We start from the raw sequence: 9,053 nt of genomic DNA, 5'->3' as shown, positions 1-9,053 counted from the left end.
TTCCTATGGTCTGAGAATCTTCACCAGGATAATTTAAGAACAGACAAAAGTAGATATATACATAAACAATACTAGGACCTGAAGCTATTGGCATTAAGCCTCAGAATTTCAATTGTCCAGCAATTTGCCTCACAAACTGGTTCTTAGTTTATATTGAAAGAATACCGGAAAGACATATCAATAACATCAAGCATAAGTAAACGGAAAGGAGCTCAGTAAGAACGTAGCGATTGATAGTCACACCTGATATATCATATTGAATGAATTTTCGCATCAATGCTCCAAATCCAAGCAAAAAAATATATATATATCTTGAATTTGGGATATGGTTTCTCATATGCAGTTAGAATTGAAACTACACAAGCAAGCTAAAGGTCGTCAACTAGGAGCCAAAGATTTTCTTCAAGTTCACAGTTTGGTCTTCTGAACTACAAGAAACAAACAGATTTTGACCTAATTATTAACTATACTTTCCTAGTGAAGAGAATTGAGACATATGCTTGTCTATTACTTTAGCTTAATATAAAAATAAAAACAATTAAGAAGTCAAACCTAGAAGATAATGCTATATATTTAATAAGAAGACTCAGAATATGGGTGGTGATTCAGCGGGATGGCCTCAAACCGGATGCAGAAACAACGAACGAGACCAAATATCAATCGTCACCGGCCTCAAACCGGATGCAGAAACAAGTAATAAAATCCTTCAAAGTAGAACGCAGAGAGAAGAGAGATCGAAAACTGCAGAGGAATGGAGGAGGGAACCTGCTGAGACGGGAGGTGGCGGCGTGGGGAAGAAGGTCTCTCTTCGCTGGTGGTTAGGGATCCGCAAAGGCGCCCGGCCGACCCGTGCCGTTGGATCGTCGTGGCTCGTAGGCGACCGGCCCAGGATTCACTTCAGAGAATGTGTACTACGTCTGATGGGGCCCACGAACCCATCGCTTTGTTCTTTTTAAATGCGTTTGAGAAGCCTAAACTAGCCGACCCCGCAAAATGCACGAAACTACAAAATAACCCTCAGTTTATAGTTTTAAGCGAAAAAAACAATTATAATAGAACCTGTAAACCATCCCAACCCGTAATTTTTTTAAGAGGCACCGCAAACATCCCGGTCGAACTCGTGAAAATAAGGATTTCGAAGACAATCCGAGAACGACCTATATACGTGAAAGATCGTTGGCGGGAGTCCAACTGCCAGCGAAACTTCATAGCTCGCTCCCGTTTGCCCGTCCCCGGCCGCGGGCGCACGCCCCGGCCGCAGCGCCGGCCCTCACTGCCGTGCCCGCCAGCCGTCCGCCCCGTCCGCCAAGCCCGCTGGCCGTCCGCCACACCTGCCGATCGTCCGCCGAGCCCGCCGGCCGTTCGCTGCCCCGGCCTGCAGTTCTCTCGACGAGGAGCTAGCTAGCTAGCTAGCCAGCCGAATTGATTCGAATGGATCAGTTAGCTAGCTAGCTAGCAGCTCAATGAATGCGCGTGTAGCTAGCGAATGAAGGAGTTCGGTCGCCGCCCGCGCTGCCCCGGCGGCCTTGGCCTCCGCCCGCGCTGCGGCCGTCTGCTGCTGCAGTCGGCACTGCTGCTGGCCCTTGCCCGGTCGCGCTCGCTAGTGAGCACGAAGAGATGGTCGCTGAGGCAGGACACGCACACGCCAAGATGACGAAGGTCGATATGGGAAGGGCGTGAGGAAGAAGATGGTATATTTAGAGAATATTCTTTTTTACGGGTTGATTATACGGGTTCTGTTCGGTCGCAGCTAAAATCGACCCTTATAATCCGTTTTTCTCAGCCCGTAAAACACTTATGCAGGTCGTGGTTTTGCGGGGTCAGACCCCGCATCCGTCCGGCCCGCAAAACGTGTTTGCAGTTCGCGAAAAAATGCCTTTACGGGCCAGCGTGCCCGGCCGTGGATGCAGACCCTGCAAAGCCGACCCATAAAAAAGCATATTACGTGGGTTTGATCTGCGCAACTCCTCCCGGTCCGGAAAACCTAAATTTGCACTTTGATTTGATCCAACGTAATGCATTTCTTTGTTTTTTCAACAACATTGAATACCTAAAACATCACTAAATCTTTGCTAGAATAGTAAGACCAAAAGAAACAAGAACCATAATTATGCATTTTAGAAGATTTCCAACTTCCATAACTGCCCCCACTAGTTGAAGCAATATCTTCTCCATGCACTCATTGGTGATCTACGGATTCTTGATCTTGCATTCTTCATTCTTCATCTTTGGTTCAGAAAAAGTAGACGTTGCTTCCACTCTAATTGAACATGCAGCCGCATCATTGTTTTCTGTTCTACTAAGGAGTGCGTCAACATCTATTAACTTTTTTTCTATCAATAAATCAATGTATTGGCCTTCCCAAAACCAAAATGAGTATCCATCTCCCTACACAAAAGAATGACCATGTTCGGAATGAGGATCCGCAATTGAACCAAAGAATGAGCTATCAAACCGAGCTACCGCAAGTGCACGTACCCGTCATTTTCGCATTTGAAGAACACCCATCCGGGGTGCTTCGGCGTGGCCGAAGTAAGCCGCAGCACTGTCTGCATGCAGTCGTCGCATTGTATGAGAGGCAACGGCGAGCCACAGAGCCGCTGCGCGAGCGCCGAGCCCGGTGGACGGCCGAACGAATCCATGGCCGCAAATCGTCGGCGGCGCCGGGAGGACGAACCCGTCCCTGCATGCGGTGATGCGCCCTTGCCGGGGCTGCGGGAGATGCTCCCGGACCACTACATCGCTTGGCGCAGCCGCTGGCACAGCCAAATCCGGCGGCCACGAGATGAAGGTCCACAGATCCGTAAATCCGGCGGCCCGCCGGCGCAGGGGGTGGGAGAGGGGAGGCCTCGTGCGTGCGGTGGCCTTTTGGCGAGCTCCTGCCGGCTGCTTTCGTCGGAATCTTGGGCGGCGGGGTGACCGCGACACGAGGGAGGAGAGAGGAGGTGGTTGGTGGAGGAAAGCACGGGCTGAAATGTCCCTTCACCAACCACTTTCACTTCTATGTAGGGCACCGCAGCGGTGAGAGGAAACCCGCAAATACACGGGTTGGGGCCGAGATTTTACGGCGCCCCATAATTTTTTTGCGGGTCAAGGCGGAATGTGGGGTGCGAACTGGCCCGGCCCAGAAAACGCAGCGAGACACACTTAGGTTGTTAGATCGCAAAAAATGCGAGTGGAGCCAGGATTCGATCTCTAATCGCATGCGCAGTAACATTCCAACCCAGCCACTAGCCTATCCTTACTACGCTGTTTATATTGAGGACAAAGAACCTTACTATGTACCCAGCCTATTATGCTTATTATTTTATGATAAAATGAAAAGAAAAATGAAAAATGAATGCACAATATAAAAAACGTGAATTTCAAAGAAAGTTCATATAATTAAAAAGGTTCGTACAAACTGAAAAAAATTGTGAATTTGAGAAAACTTCACCAAATTTAGGAAACAAGTGATGAAATTTCGAAAAAAGTTCACCGATTTTGAACAAAAAGTTCGCCAACTTAAAAAAGTTCATCAATTTTGAACAAAAAAAGTTCAATAATTTGAAAAAACACTTCACTAGTTTTGAAAAAAGTTCGTTGATTTTAAAAAAAGTTCATCAACTTAGAAAAAGTTCATCAAAATTGAAAAAAATTCATCGATTTTGAAAAAAACCTCATTGATTTTGAAAAAAAATTCATGAAAATTGGAAAAAGGTTCATCGAATTTGAAGAAGTTCATAGAATTCAGTTTATCGATTTTGAAAAAAAAAAGTTCATCAAATTCAAAGGGATGCAGGAGGAACCTGGTCGTACAAAAAGGAAAGAAAACAAAAAACAAAAAAGGAAAAAGGAAGAAAAAGGAAAAAGAGAGTATAAAACAGGGGAAAGGTTGTAAGTTTTTAGAATCAGGTGCGTGGTGGGGTGGGAACAGAAGCATGCAACGACGAGCAATGTCCCAGGTTCGAGTTGCAACCTGCTCCATCACTTTTTTGCCGAAATCAATAATTGAGGAGTACTTCTTGCGGAGATCACTTCAACTTCCCCAGGTTGCGACAAGTGGCGCGCTGTGAGTTTTCCCTTTTTTCGTAAATCCGTTTATTCAAAATGTTTTATCTCTTAAATCGTACGTCCAAATCTCGAACTGCTTTCGCCATTGGATTCCTCGCGTCGAGATATTCAAAACTAGATCCCATGTTGATAGGTTTTGACAAACTTTATTTTCACGGAAAAACCAACCAAAAAAACCGACGAAAAAACCGAACCGGAAACACGGGTTTTTTCCCTTTCCGAAAGAGGCACGCCCGTGCCTCTGACGAAAGCACAACCATGCCTCTGGCGAAAGCAAAACCGTGCCTCTCGCGAAAGAAAAAAAACAGAAAACGCGTTCTTTTTCCTTTTACGAAAGAGGCACGCCCGTGCCTCTCGCGAAAGCACAACCGTGCCTCTCGCGAAAGCAAAACCGTGCCTCTCGCGAAAAAAAAAACGTGTTTTTTTCCTTTTCGAAAGAGGCACGCCCTTGCCTCTCGCGAGAGCACAACCGTGCCTCTGGCTGAAGCAAAACCGTGCCTCTCGCGAAAGAAAAAAACTGAAAACGCGTTTTTTTTCCTTTCCGAAAGAGGCAAGCCCGTGACTCTCGCGAAAGCACAACCGTGCCTCTGACGGAAGCAAACCCGTGCCTCTCGCGAAAGAAGAAAAAAAACAGAAAACATGTTTTTTCCCTTTCCGAAAGAGGCACACCTGTGCCTCTCGCGAAAGCACAACCGTGCCTCTGGCGGAAGGAAAACGGTGCCTCTCGCGAAAAAAATGCATTTTTTTGCGTAAACAAATTATTTTAAAAAAAAATAATTGATCGAAAAGCTAGGGAAGACCAGTAGAAAACCAAAACGTCAAAAAAACCCAAAAAAACCACTTGAAAAGCCGAAAACGCGTGCGTAAAAATAAAAAAAATAAAATCCGGAGGGAGCGCCCAGAGCGCGACACATGGCGAATGGCTGTGAGCACGCTATATGGCGCTGATCGTTGCGAGGCTCCCGAAGAAGCGCTTGTTAATTAGTTGCTCCCTTTTTTGCGTTCTAAGAACATAGAAAAAAACCTCGGGCACCCCTACATGGGCCTGCCCATCACGGAGCGCTGCAGGAGCTAGTTTGCAAAAATGCACACAACCGGGCGCCTGCAGCGGTAAATAGGAAATGCCCCTAAGACGGACCGCCGCCACTGCAAAAATGCAAAAGCATTGTGGCTCGGCATCGAGGAGCCACCACGCCAAAGCAAGTCACCTCGCCAAAGAGAATGTATGTGACATCTTCGAATCGGACTCAACCATTTGTGGGAACTCACAGGATTGTCTAGTGCTCGAACCCAGGAATAACCGCCTACCGTGCCACTAAGTTTGCGAGACACTGGAGGATTCCTCCCTAATGGCACAAAGGTACGAAATGCAAATGGAAAACCAATTTGAGCCACCCCGGAAAAAATCTACAGTCTCGAGTACCCGATCAAGGGGGTCAAACAAAGACTCACATATGGTCAGTGCACTCATTCTTTGATCAAGACAATACGAACTCGGCCCTAAGTCAGCCCGTGTGGAAAAACACACCAATGCTTAACCATATATAGCCTTCCGACATTACCATCCTAAATTACAACCACATTTCACATTGTAGCATAACAAAGTAAAGAGTGATTCGGAGCCAGGTTAACAGCTACCCGTAGGCAACAACATAGCCTACATGACTCGGCAAAGCCCTAAGGCCAACTCTAGCCGATTCCCTATCCGGCATTAGTGGAGTAAAATTTTGGTTTTACTCCTCAGACCGGCACCTAGTCAATCCCCTAAACTGAATAGAGAAGAATAATTTTTACTCCGCCTCCTATCCGGCGCCTATATTTACTAGGACGCTACTGCTTGGAGGAAAAAATCCCCTCCCCTCGCTGCCTCCCCCCACTCCACTTCCCCGCTGCATCTACGCCGGTGCCATCCTTCCCGCCCCCGCTGGCCACCACCCGCCATCGCGGACGCTCCGTAGGCCCCGTTGCGGTCCTCACCCAACCGGATTTGAGCCTCTCTTGCGTCATCGCCAACATAGAATCAACATATCTATGGCTGCCTCTCCGCCGCCAGATTTGAAGCATCTGGCCGCCAACGCTGGTGCTTTTGTCATGGATTGGTCGGGTAACGAACCGCACAACCTCGGCAACACCTATGTGCCTCATGCAGGTATGGCCTCCTCCTCTAGCCGCTCGGATCTCACTCGTTGGCGGTTCACCGACAAAGACACGTCCGACCGTCGGCCGGGCTCGGCACTGGCCCAGCAGCTAGTCGGCTCCCCGTTGCCGGTCATAAAGTGCGACGACTGCCCGCGACGGTAGTGCGCCGAGTTTCGACCACGCTGGAGCAGCTCGAATGGGTGTCCTTCAAGTGCACAAAAGAGGGGGTGAGTGCTTGTTTTGATTCGGTTGTTCATCGGATTCGGCGCAATTTGTAGCTCACTATTTGCTCAAATTTTGTGTGTAGGGTGGGTGCAAGTTTTGGTATCGGGAAGAAGATTACATTGATATGTTAATAGCGATAAATTTGATAGATGTCCGTGCACTCCTTGCTAGAGTAGATAATAGAGATGAGACTAGATGCAACGCAATGTTGAATTCATGTGAACCGAAGAAGAAAGAAGTGTGCAAATTCGAGAAGCCAAAGGAGAGAATCAACAATGAAGGCATAGAGAAAATATTAATCCAACTAGTGGGAGCAATTATGGAAGTTAGATATCTACTAAAGTGTCTAATTGTGGTTCTTGTTTTTTTGTTTCCTTCTTGTAGTGAATAAATGGTGAATTATGTACTCCAATGTATCAAAATGTCGTTTAATGAAATAAAGAAACCATGAAGTTTGTTCTGGTGGCCGATATATAAATGCAAACAAAAAAAATACTGTTATATTTAGGCGATCGGCTAGGCCGACCAAAAGTTAGTGGAGTAAATATACTCCATTAAGCTTTACTCCACCAGATCCTCCTTTATTTTATAGGGGGTTGGCTAGAGTTGGCCTAAGCATGCATACTACGATATGTAGGGCATGTCAATGGATCGAGCAGAACATAGCGTGCTAGGAATGGAAGGTAAAAGCAATTCATGTGACAATAATTAGGCTATGCATGTGATCAAGAATTCAAGACTCAATACACAACATCGTCATACTAGTGCATGAATAACGAAGAAAGCGTAGGGTGTGTCATAATTTTAAAGGAGGGTTTGCTTGCCAGATGGATTAGTGGCCTCATACATGGCCAGATCCTAGTTCGCAGCTCACATCATTTCTGGATCCTCTATCCACGAAGAAGCAAAACACTAGGAACAACAGGTGCAAATTGACATGCAATTAATGAGATGGAAAAAATGATGTTGACATGATCCGATGCAATTATTTCATAAGTTAAGTGAAGTGTGACTTGCAATGCTATTCAACTAGACTCACATATAAAGAAAGGCTCATTCTTGCTTAGTGACCCAAACCAATTTAAATGTTGTCAACATGCATGATAATAACATATTTGGAATGTATGCAATTTACTGAGCAGTTCGATATATAATGCCCCATCTAGTGTTTTGATCGCCATGGTGGCACATTCTTTTGCCATGGCGGCGTCTTGGTGACCCTGTATCCCGCTAGAGATCCGGCACAAAGGTCAAAGTGTGGGTGTGGGTGTGTCGTGAGAAGTGACAGTAGGGTGATCCCGATCAAATGGAGTCCCACGTGCCCGTGACACAACGATCGAGGTACCTGCAACTATTTTTGCATACATACGGCATCTCATGCATCGCATCGGCGGTCATCTCAAAGGTTATACCTTGAAGCATGTGGCGATGCGGTTTTGGGGGTTCAATGGCGGTAGTGGTACACTTGTCGTCGGAAGTTGTTCACGGCTTCAGGAGCGGTCACCGAACTTGGTCTTGGTGGCAATGATCTCGGGGTATGGGGTAGCCAGAGGCCCTTTCTACTTGTGAGCTGCGTTGGGATTCCTCGAAGAGGAGAGGAGATGCAGTAAAGTAGAGATAAATATTTCTCTCAGTTAAGAATCAAGGAAATCAATCTGGTAGGAGAATCACACAAGACCACGTGAACAGCACCAGCACACACAAAAGCAAATACTTGCACCCAACGCGATCAAGAGGGTTGTCAATCCCCTTGGCACTTACTTGCAAGGCTCAAATCTTGTAGTGGTAGATAAATATAAAGTAAATTACAAAATAAAAGAAATAAAATAAAATTGTAGCATAGTATTTTCTGTTTTATATATGGTAGACTCGGGCCATAGTTTTCACTAGAGCCTTCTATCTCGAACACATAGCATATGGTGGGTAACAAATTACTGTTGGGCAATTGAAAGAAAAGCGCATAGTAATGAAGACATTCAAGGTAACGATGTAATTTTAGGGCCTTAAGAAAGGTAGACCGTCGGGGTAAGGAAATGGTCGATTTACATAGATTTTACCTATAGAGCCATGTATAGCTAGCTTCCTTCTTCATACAATGACTGATACGTCTCCAACGTATCTATAATTTTTGATTATTCCATGCTATTATATTATCTGTTTTGGGTGTTTAATGGGCTTTAATATGCTCTTTTATATTATTTTTGGGACTAACCTATTAACCGGAGGCCCACTGCCAGTTTCTGTTCTTTTTGCCTATTTTAGAGTTTTGCAGAAAAGGAATACCAAACGGAGTCCAAACGAAATGAAACCTTCGCGATGATCTTTCTTAGACCGAAAGCAAACCAGAAGACTTGGAGTTGAAGTCAGAGACACAACGAGGCGTCCACGAGGCAGGAGGGCGCGCCCAGCGGGTAGGTGCGCCCCCCACCCTCGTGGGCCCCTCGTAGCTCCGCCGACCTAGTTCTTTCGCCTATATATACTCTTATACCCTAAAAACATCAGGGGGAGTCACGAAACCACTTTTCCACCGCCGCAACCTTCTGTACCCATGAGATCCCATCTTGGGGCTTTTTCCGGCGATCTGCCAGAGGGGGAATCGATCACGGAGGGCTTCTACATCAACACCATTTCCTCTC

General features: G+C 46.2%; 1 long non-coding RNA gene, 1 other non-coding gene and 1 pseudogene across 2 annotated transcripts in view; all 3 read right to left on the bottom strand.

The window, feature by feature from the left end:
- Positions 1 to 30, bottom strand: part of LOC123172134 (small nucleolar RNA Z112) — a 187-nt gene extending 157 nt beyond the window's left edge. Inside the window, exon 1 of the small nucleolar RNA XR_006485491.1 lies at positions 1 to 30. This exon is cut by the window's left edge and continues 157 nt beyond it. This is a non-coding gene — a small nucleolar RNA (small nucleolar RNA Z112).
- Positions 1 to 900, bottom strand: part of LOC123172132 (uncharacterized) — a 2,582-nt gene extending 1,682 nt beyond the window's left edge. The window contains exon 1 of the long non-coding RNA XR_006485490.1: positions 766 to 900. This is a non-coding gene — a long non-coding RNA (uncharacterized lncRNA). The remainder of the gene's footprint in view (positions 1 to 765) is intronic.
- LOC123172133 (uncharacterized) lies at positions 583 to 672 on the bottom strand (annotated as a pseudogene).
- Positions 901 to 9,053: the final 8,153 nt, after the last annotated feature.

Source organism: Triticum aestivum, unplaced genomic scaffold (assembly GCF_018294505.1).
Source record: "Triticum aestivum cultivar Chinese Spring unplaced genomic scaffold, IWGSC CS RefSeq v2.1 scaffold80125, whole genome shotgun sequence".
Taxonomy (NCBI): Eukaryota; Viridiplantae; Streptophyta; class Magnoliopsida; order Poales; family Poaceae; genus Triticum; species Triticum aestivum.
Note: the sequence above shows the minus strand (reverse complement) of the source record. Positions and strands in the feature narration are given on the sequence as shown.